Below are 11,378 nucleotides of genomic sequence, written 5' to 3'. Positions count from 1 at the left end.
AGGGAAAAAATTTCTAAACAGAACAGCAATGGCTTGTGCTGTAAAATCAAGAATTGACAAATGGGACCTCATAAAATTGCAAAGCTTCTGTAAAGGAAGGAATTTCTATGTCAGAGGTTTTTGAGATTGCATGGAGGAGGAGAACTTCCTGTCCCCTTTGGGATTATAGCTAGGGAGAAAGGTCAGCTGGGTGCTTTTGCTGCCTGTCTGTGATAGCAGGCTTTCACCACAGCATCTGACTTCAGATATCTCATTGGTAAAATGGAATGATGGAAATTTTGATGGAAAACAAGACATCTGCATTTCTAATGTTGATTTAGCTTGCAAAATCTAATGGAACTATATATAGCATCTGCTTAAGTCTGAAGTGTTATAATGGAACTATCAGGGCTATTCAATAAATATACACTGGACAGATATAATATATTTTAAAGTTTTTTTGAAAATATGCCTTGATGTTAAGGAAATTTAAGACATTCAAAGGAGTTTTCTCTTTTTCCCCCCTAGCACTCATGTATTTTAAAAGATATTTGCCTTTGAGAACAAACTGTTCAATTTTAATTAATTCATGCTGTACTGAGGTAAACTTTGAAGTTAACCAAATTGAGGATTCTTAGATCAAAAATCTACCAAATTAATAATTAAAAATGCACAGATATTAGTAATGAAAGACCCTAAAGGTGAGTACTCTTTTCAAAATATAGAAAAGGCGGGGTAAGTGTCTTCATTTAAAAGATGCAGTCAGAAATATGTCTTGCAAAAGTTAGCGTTTGTGTCAATTTAAGCCAAAATAATGCCACCAAATACCATTTATGGTATTTTAAGGAAGAAAATGAACTATAATTTGCAGTTGTGTCTGACAGTTTTCTTTTTTTTTTCTGTTAAATTGTCAAAATACAATAGCTTGTAATGTAATACTACATTTTCATTTATTTTGAATTCATGATTTTTACACATAACATTTGCCATTTGCTAAAATCTAGAATTCGTCTATCAACTTGACTGCAAAGTAGCATATTGTAAAACTGATATATATATATATATATATATATATATATATATATATATATATATATATACCAGAACATTTATTTTATGACTGATTGAAATCCTCAAGATGAAGTGGGTGCTGCAACAGCTGCCCTCTTTGGTTTAGGCATTGTTCCTTCATGGAATCCATGTATGAATCTGTGATAGACACTCTTGAGGTGCCTCACCCAACCAATCCCGGTAGTGTTTCCTCTCTGAGCCTTGGCACTCTCGTTATACTTTCTCTTGTGCTTGGCAGGGTGGCCACATTTGCCAAAGGTCGACTTCTGAAAGGTGTAAGTCTTAGAGGTAAGGTGGCAGCATAGCTTGTGCATCTTATTACAATGCTTCCCAAAGGATGACTTTCCTTCTGTCATCTTGCTTCACAAGTTTTACAATCATATGTATATATCTATATCTATATCTATATCTATATCTATATCTATATCTATATCTATATCTATATCTATATCTATATCTATATCTATATATGCTAGTATCTGATGATTATTTTATATTGTGGCTTCATATAATCTTTATTACAACTTTAATTAATTGCTTTAGGTTTCATACTGATCTGGACACAACCTACTCAAGCTAAAATGGATTCTAGAAGACACACATTTATTTTTTCTTAGCCTTTAATTCATATATTTGTTTAGAGAAAACATATATAAAAATCATTCTGGATCTTGTTATTTGTCGTTTCAGGTAGTCCTTGTACATCACAGTAAAATTAAAATTATTAGTATAGCTTGCTAACAGGAGATAAAATAGGAAATAAAACATTCTAGATTAAAGGGAAGCATAAATTGTCATGTGGATAATCGAGTATTTATTTTACCTAGTATTTATTCAGACCTATGTACTCATAGAATAGTGACAATTAATATAGAATCCAATTAAAAATAATTCAAGGAACAGTAATTGTTAATGACAACAAGGATTATTTAAGTATCACTTTGGTTATAAATTGCCAAATACTAGAAACAAAGACTAAGAAAATATTTAAACAATGAATCTTAATTGTTTATAAAAAATTAGGATATACCTCAAAAAAGTAACAGCCTAGACAGAAAATAATTGAAGGAAATTCTTAAAATTTGTGATAAGTATCCTTAAATGTAGCTCTCCAAAATGTTGTTTTCTGGTTGGGATAGGGGTCCAATTGGACTCTTGGTCTGGTTACTGGAAGTTAACCATGCTCTAGTGTATATGTGTATACTACAAATTGGACTAGTTTCTTCTTTTTCTTTTCCTTTTCTTTTCCTTTTTCCTTTTCCTTCTTCTCCTTCTCCTTCTCCCCCTCCTTTTCCTCTTCCTCTGTTATTTCTTCTACTTCTCTGTTCCTCCCCCTCCTCACCCTCACCCTTCTCCTCCTTCTTCTATTTTGTGGAAAGTCACAATGAGGGGGAGCAAGCCTAGAAAGAGGGGGAAGTGAGTGGGATGGGTTGCATGATATAAAATTTTCAAATAATCAATGAAAGTATTATGTTGGAAAAATCAGTAAATAAAACATGTACTAATGCCCAAAGGAATAATTAATGGGATAACCGTAAATGATATTCTGCTATACTCATAGATCAGTGCCTTGTCTGGTTGTCATCAGAGGGGTTTTCTGTGCAGCAAATTGGAGCATGTTCAGAGACCCAGAGCAAGACAATAAACAGAGAGTCTACATTTGAGGTGTCCATCAGTTCCAACCCCTGGGACTCAGAGAACCATGAGAAGAGGTAAAGGAATCATTGTAAGAGTCAAAAGGGATATAAGACCCAAAGGAGAACATGGTGCACACTGAATCAACTAAACAGGGCTCCCATGGGCTCACAGAGACTCAAGGTACAAGCATCATCAGGCCTACATAGGTTTGGACCAGGTCTATGGATATGCGATACTATTGTTACGTTCGTGTTTGTATGGGACTCCTAACAGTGGGAGTGGGTTCACCTCTGACTCTTTCACCTCCATTGGAACTCTTTTCTTCCTATTGGGTTGCTTGGTGCAACCTTAACATAAGAGTTTTTTCCCTTGTCTTGTCTTATTTTGGTGTATTTGGCTGTTGTCTTTTGGAGGCCTCCACCTTTCTGAAGAGCAAGAGAGGATGAGAGAATCTGGGAAAGAGAAGTAAGGGGAAGGAAGAAAGCATACAGGAAGCGAAACCTGTGATTAGTAAGTACTATAGGAGAGAATAATTTATTTTCAATGAAAATAAAATAAAAACTCAAAGATGAGCAATGAGAAATGGATTCAGTAAGTTGAGTTTATATATTTATACAATATATATGCTTATGAACATTAGTACAAGTCAATAATATTTAAAGATAAAGAGAATATAAATTTGACAAGGATTTGGAGTTCAAAAGAGTTGGAGGAGGAGGAAGATATAAATAGGGGATTCATATATAAAACTGAAAAATCAATATTTTAAACTCATTTGCATACTATCTTGTATGTTCAGTGATTTGTTTTCAATTATTTTTTTCTGTTCTTTTACATTTTGTCCTTTTGGCGTTTTTAAGTTGTACTCTCTTTTAAGTTTGCTCTCCTGTATGTCTTCTTTGACAAAATTACAGCCATGTCTGACACAGTCATACAGTAGAGGTAATTTCCTCCTTTGCCTTGCAAATATTATTTGTCAGGATTTTATAACTCAGCAATAAAAATTAAAACTGCTCTTATCTTGGAATATAAGGTAAGAGCATGAAGCAAATTCATGTTCAAGCACATTAATTGTAGCTACTTTTCATAGTGATACAGATATAAATCAAACTATGAAGAAATACATTTTTCTCCAAAATAGTAATAACCATTTAGCTGACACATTTTTAGAGTTTCTTTGTTGTTATTAAATCTTCATATCCCCCACAGGTGTTAAAAGAATAACTCCAGAGAGGAAAAAAAAGAAAAGAAACTGAATTATAGTATTATTTTAAGCTGTAAAGACCATATGTGATCATAAAATGTCATGGCAGGTGGCTTACCCTCAAAATTCAAGCCCAATCTCTTCAGAGTTTTCATGAACCATGTAACTATGAAAGGCTCTGTTTAGAAAAATAAACTGTTGCAAGTGTAACTTTCTAAAAGCGATTTTTAAATGTCAAAAATTACAGAAGTGTTTTTAAGTTTGTTTCTTTTGAACTTTTCTTTGAGAACTTCACACATGAGCAGGGAATGCATCCGCTTCACTACTGCCTCCTGCCCCTCAAATCTGCCTGTGCTCGCCCTACGGAGTGCATTAGGAATTGCTCAAACTGTACCTGTGTCCAGGGCTAACCGCATGGGAGCGGACAATCTAAGATCATCACACTTGACCCTATAAGATACAGCACCAGGTGTATTGCACTAATGTCACCTGAATGGCTGGTCTGTGTCTTCTGATAACATTTAAACAGAGGCAAGATTAAGTAGAAGTGTATTTGTATCAAGATGGAAACAATTATAATGTGAGAAGATAAGGTATGAATGAGCATGGCACTGAAGAGATGTCTTGGTTCATGGAGTCTGTAGGACCTACTTTCCATTGTCTTCCATGGGCTTAAATTTTTAAAAACCTACTTTAATAAGAGGACTTAAATGCTTTAACTGTCACTATAGACCACCACCCACCAGAGGTGGTGGAAAGGAAGGTTTAATGGGGTAAAGGAGTCTATGGATGGACCTGTTTAGAAAAAGTTTTGGGTGCAAATTCAACTTGCATTGCCAGGATATCAACAGGTCAGTTCACAGGAATCGGCAGCACCGCCTTGATCCACTTGAAAACACCATCGTGAATCAGCAACTGGCAGCTCCATCCAGAAGAAACACAGGTCTCTGCCAGTCAACACGAGTTGGCAAAAGCAGCAAAAGACGGCCAAAATGTCACCAAAAGTGCTTTTGTGCATTTCTCTCTACCGAATAATGACTAATTATTATCACCCCCCCCCAAATAACAATAATAATAATGACAAGGCAAACCAATACCATGCAGTGTTGCCTCTGTCTATTGGGTTATATTTCCAAATATCACGGGCTCTCTCAAGTATCAGCTGCAGCAGAACATCACATGCCCCCTTTCAAGGTAGCTTCCAAAACCCACCATGTCTCTGTTCTCAATAATAAATCATCCCATCTGTGTGCTTCAATGAAAAGATCAAAATAAATAAATAAATAAAACCCACAAATAAATCTTCAAAAGATCCCAAAAATTTCAATTTCAATTCTCTTAACTGTTTATGAAATAAAATGGAAAATATGTGTAAATAAAAGGGAAACATGCAAAATGGAGGAAAACCAAAAAGCCAATAAACTCATCAAACATTAAAAATCACATTATTTCATATGTGAAATATCTAATGATGTTAGCAACCCTAATATTACCTTGGCTTTTGATAATTCCAAATTCATTTGAGAAGTCTATGGATCTGTGATTTATCAGGGCAAGGAGAGTATTGCTTTTATTTTGATCTTATTCTGCTCTTATTTCAAAACAACATTGTTACTATAGCAGTTACCATGGCATAATGAGCAATCAAAACATTTTCTAAAACCTAGAGTGTTTCCTACTTAATGTGTCTTTTATTTCATGTCTGTATCTATTTTCAAGTTAAGTATTATCATTGAATTTACTTTCTGTATAATAGGAAACTCTGGGTTACTGGAATTATTAACTTTAAATATAAGTAACTGGTATACTGCTGTTTAGTAATGGCATGGTAAATCTAGGATCCTAACCCTGAAAGGAAGTGAATACAGTGTTCTTCCCTCTAGTACTGCAAACTCATTAGTAAAAGATTTCATTTTCCTTTTTAAGAATCTTACTTTCAACTGTAAGAAATAACAGTTATTTATTGACCTTCAAGAAACTACATTGCTTTGACCACATCACATACAAGTTTATTATTTTGTTTCTATTATTCTTTTGGTGTTAATGATGTAAGTTGTCATGCTGAGTCAAAAATTCATAAATTTATTTCATACATTTAGGTCACACTGCACTGTAGTTTCAGAATGGACCTACTATTATATGTCACCAGCTACATAGCATTGGGCATGTTTGTTTAAATAAGTAATATACACATGCATAAACTTCTAGGAAAGTTTGAAATTTTGATCTCATTAGTATTTTACCATTTGTAAAACCAAAAATGATGAAATTTTTAAATAATCTATTGCCTTGATATGTTTTATAAGTATTTTCTGTCCATAGTTTTAATTGTGATATTTGCAAAGTATTTGCATCTATAAAATTATTTCTGATGTAGTAGCAGCAATATTATTTTTAATATAGTAAAAGTAATATTGAATTATTTAAAATAAAAGAAAATAATAAGTTTTACTTAGATTCCAGGAAATAAAATGTGAGAATACTTGCCAGAGACCGTAGTAAAAGAAAGGTTTCTGAATAATCATGCCAGTTATATTTTGATCATTCTCAGTACGGGCCAGCAGTTTGGAACCTATGAACAGCCTGATACTGAATCCTGTTTTATCAACTTAATTAAAGCCATAGCCAAAGACTCTCAATGGCTCTGTTTCCATAAAGAAAAACTAAGTCTCCATGAATATCTAAATGGGAAAAATGTGTCCTTATTTCTAGTTCAGGGTCAATTTGTAGGGTTTGGGAATTCAGCTGAAACCTCTTGTGCATTTGTCTTTAAAATGTACAGTTGGCATTCACTGTTCCTATCACAGGCAATGGTGTCAGCAAAAATACCTATGAGTCACTTACTTCTCACATGACAATTATATTTTAGATGGTATTGTGCATTGTATATATTGTTTATAGATGCAGCTCATAAAACTTGCTCCTTTAAATGCTATTATTTACTTGAGTTGTGATGTAGCTTCTGAAAGGAGGTCACTGGTACTAAAATTTAAATGGAAGCAGAGTTAAAGAGGGAAAGGTATGAATTTAAGGAGAAAAAAGGTCTTACCAGAGCAAACATGCAGGAGTGAATAGAATGAGACACATACTACAGAGAACAGAAACGCCAACTCTGTTTTCTTCTACTTTCAGAATATTCTGTTACTGGAGTCAGTGTAAGCATATTTGGATTCAATTTATTGTTAAAAACAAAGTCCAGCATTATTTTTGCCCAATTTCCAAAGTCTAGGACAATGGTATCTATTAATGTTAGGTAAATAAAACTCTATGAAACTGTCAAGTAATAAAAAGGAACCGAATAATCAGAAAATAGTAATTTATAGTATATAAGTTCTAATGGATGACTATTGTGGTACACAATAGATGATTTTTATTAAAATTTCTAGAAATAGACAATGAGTTCAAATCTTAGTTGTTTTATTTATTTCATTATGAGGTAGAGAGTTCTCGATACCAGGAATATTTTTTTTTCCTCTAACAGTCATTTTTCTGATATTGCTCATGTGAGGCAAGACGTGGGTCAGCACAGCCTTGCTGGGAATCCAATCTGTGTGTGCAATGTGTTATAGACCTGTCACCCCAAATCGTTTATGGCAAGGCATTCTTTGACTTATAGACATTTGTCAAGGTCATGCTGCTGTAATTGACCCTCAGTCTGCAAACTGAGAATGATCATTCCACAATAACTTTTCTCAGAATATGAACTTCTGGGTTGAAGTTTTCTTAGCTACCCAAGAAAATCATCACCAAACTTCAAGGACAACAAATTAAATCAGATATGAGTACAGGCCTGAACGTGCTAGTGTTATGGGGATCAGTTGTTGACAGAACGCTATGTACAAAATAGAAGCAGAATATCCATAGTGTATAACATCAATCAGCAGAAGGTTAGAATTTTTTACAAGAAATATTTGAGAGAGAAGAAATGGGAAACAGAAGAAAGTGGGGTTACTTTGAGCAGACATTCAAAAAACACATTATTTGCAAACATTTACCTTGTAATTAGGCAAGAAATCAGAATATTGGAACCAGGGTTATTTGAGATGGAATCTTGTTATATTCTAACAATCAGGTTATACTGTCCTCATTTGGTGACTATTTAAGAATTAGAATGTATTTTATACCTGCTTTAAAAAACAAACAAACTAGTTTTCCCACTATTTTAGCTTTTCCCAGCTTTTCACTTAAGAACAGCATTTTTGCCAAATATTTACCATATATATATATATATATATATATATATATATATATATATATATACAATATATAATTATTCTGGCAATATTTAGTAATTTAAGTGAAATGTATTTATTGGAAATGTCATGTCATTTGTTCATGATAAGAAGATATAGGTATTCTTTCCTAGAAATGAAATATGTATTTTAAATACTAAATATAAGAAAGGTATTTTTAAATAGAAACTAAATTGGAGTATTACTTTATTTTGGGTAATATCTTCAAGCAAAAAGATACATTATTTATCTATAATAAATGTAAAATAGGAAATTCAAATTAAATTTAAATATATATATATAATTTAATACAAACACATGTAAAAATATGACTATAATGAAAGAAAATAATATATATCCAAATATAGGCATTTGGATATGACTGAGATTTGATAGGCCCAAACACAGGGCCTTCAAGAGCACTGTCAGTGTTGATTAGCTTCAGTTTAGAGGCATGCCAATGAACTATTAAATGTTAATGTATTATGGCATCTCACATTATATAATCTTAGTGACACAAGAAAATCATCATGATAGGCTTTGTTGACTTTTATTTAAGCATTAACCTCAGATTGGCAGTTTGACTTTATTTTCCCTTCAACACGTAAATACTTTATCTCCCCTTGCAACGATGCTAAGCCATATGCCTGCAGTAGGAAAGGGACATTCACCTCATTAGAACAAGGAGTAATATCATGGTCAGACAGAGCCATGAACTGAGAGTATTAAGGCCCGATGGAGCACAGTCCTGTTACTTCTCTGCTCACCTTCCTCAGACTGCTGATCCTGAACCATACAGGTAAGGTATCCTTCCCAAACATACCCATCTCCTCTGCCCACTGAGTCCACTGGGCACCCCCAGCTGCCTTGAGCAGAATGCTGTCTCAGCTGTGGAGCACAGGAACCTTGCTGGTTGGAGTACAATCTTGCACAGCCTCTTTGGAAATCAATTTGGTAGATTTCTAGAATACTGGGAGTAGTTCTACGTTAAGACTGATCTAAAGCACTTCTGTGCATATATCCAAAAGATGCCCCATTATATCACAGGGACACCCGCTCTTCTATGTCCATAGCAGCTGTTGGACACAAACAAGAATTGGAAACAAACAAGATCTGTGCGATGGAAAACTATTCAGTTATTAAAAACAAAGACATCGTGAATTTTGAAGGCAAATGTATGGAACCTGACTATCATCCTGATTGAAGTAACCTAGACCCAAAAGGACAACCATCTAAATGTAAAGTGAATAAATAAATAGGAAAAAGAGAAAAAGAAAAGAAAATCCCATGGAGTTGTCAATAAGAGGAGTGATATCCCTGGAGAGGGAACTTACAAAACATGGCCTAGTTGGTTACATATTATGATTCTTTGCAGAAAAGCGGATTAGTTAAAATCAAAGATTTTTTCAAGGTATAACATGTTGGCATCTGAGATACTGTTGAAGGTCTCTAGTGAGAGTTACCATATAAAAATAAAATTACTTGTTTCCATATTTATTGTTAAATGCATTGTGGTTCATCTCACATAATTTTGAAACATACTGTAGTTGGTAGTTATTTGAAAATTCTTTGTTGTTAATCATGGGCCACATATGTAAGTAATTAATATCTGCCATGAGTCCAAACTTGTTTTTCCTCTAAAATATAACTCATTTTAGTCTCTAAAAAAAGTCACTGATGAAAAGCAAGTCAAATTGCAATGTTGCCTAGCATCATCTACAATAGCAGAGAAAGAGAAAAAAAAAAAAAACCCAGAAGGTTATTAGGTTTTAAGAAATAAGTAATGATTGCACCATTTCCATAGGGTTATTGTTTGAGAAACATCTGTTAGAAAGTATTTTATGATCATAACACAAATGGGAATTTAAGCAACAATAATGCTGTCAAATACTTTGCTACACAATTAATGCATTTCCTTATGGAATGTCTGATAATTTTCATCTATATCAGATTTACAAATATCAACTTTTAGGCAGAGAATATATACAAGTTCTGGTGTCTTAAATTCTATCTGGGAACTAAGTTATATCTTGCTATTACTTTAGAAATTAACAGATATTTGGTTTAGAGAGCAGCTTAATGTGTATATCAGAGAGTATTTTATATATTCCCTTGGATGAACAGGTATCCTAAGGGATACAGAAAACCACTTTGATGCAGGTTAGATAAAAGTAAAGCTTATTTTACAAACTGAATAGTTTCAACTCAATATATATCTTTTTACTTTGATGGGAGACAGGAAAGGATTTTTATTTTCTGAAAGAGGCTGCACTCTTTCTTTTGTTAGGTGCTATTTGTGTCTCTGTAAATCATCTTATGGATTGCTTCTGATGCCTGCATCTTCTTTCTTGTTAAACACTTTTCTTTTCAAGCTGGATAATTAACAAACATTCACTAATTATGTACTTTGCTGAAGGTTCTCAAGATAAGAGACATTTGGAGTTACAGATTTTGGTCAATTTAACTCTATTCTCATTTTTTTTTTCCCCTGTGACACCTGCAACCTTCTTTGTTTTGTGCTGTAGACAAAAGAAGAAATACATTTGAAAAGCTGTAAAAGAGGGGAGATACATTGTTCCTGTAGAAACTACTTGAATAATTCCATTGTTTTGATTTCCTATGTATAAGTAATCTGTTTCAATTCCTTTGTCTTTATCTATAGTGAATGTTCTTAACTTAGCCTCTGTCTTCTGGAATGTAACATGGTGAGCTAAAAACTGGGGGAAAATGATTATTTGAACTACCAGACTATGGAATTGAACTACTTTCTAGACTAGTACAGACAGATTTAAATGACATCTAATTACGGACATTTTATGCTGCCTACCAACTAGAGAAAAGTTTGCTACTTTGAAAAACATGTACCTGTGAAAACTCAATGAATTGACTCAAAGTAAAATACATTTGTGTCATGCTGAAGAGGAAAATTATGATTGATCTTAGGCAAGCAGTATAGTCAATTTTTATGGCCCTACCCAAAAATTTGACAGGTAAATGGCAGGGAATGTTTTGTGTAGGTTTCTCTTCTTATCTAGATGAAAGCAGCAGAAAGAAAGGTTTGCCCCTTGTCTGGAAGTTACACTGTCCACCTTGTGTGAAAACATGGAGGATGTTCAAAGCAAAGATAAATATAGAAAATATAACTGGAGTACAGAACTATGCTACTTATAGCACTTCACATATGAAAAGACAAAAAAATAAAAGATTGAGCTATATGTTTGATTATGTTTAAGATTCCCAATATACATTCATAA

At 33.5% G+C, this 11,378-nt stretch overlaps 1 protein-coding gene and 1 pseudogene across 2 annotated transcripts in view; both read right to left on the bottom strand.

Moving 5' to 3' along the window:
• Cdh12 (cadherin 12) overlaps positions 1-11,378 on the bottom strand; it is a 1,034,353-nt gene that overhangs the window by 497,585 nt on the left and 525,390 nt on the right. The window lies entirely within an intron of this gene.
• Positions 1,113-1,406, bottom strand: LOC110329217 (annotated as a pseudogene).

This window comes from Mus pahari, chromosome 11, assembly GCF_900095145.1.
Source record: "Mus pahari chromosome 11, PAHARI_EIJ_v1.1, whole genome shotgun sequence".
NCBI lineage: Eukaryota > Metazoa > Chordata > Mammalia > Rodentia > Muridae > Mus > Mus pahari.
Note: the sequence above shows the minus strand (reverse complement) of the source record. Positions and strands in the feature narration are given on the sequence as shown.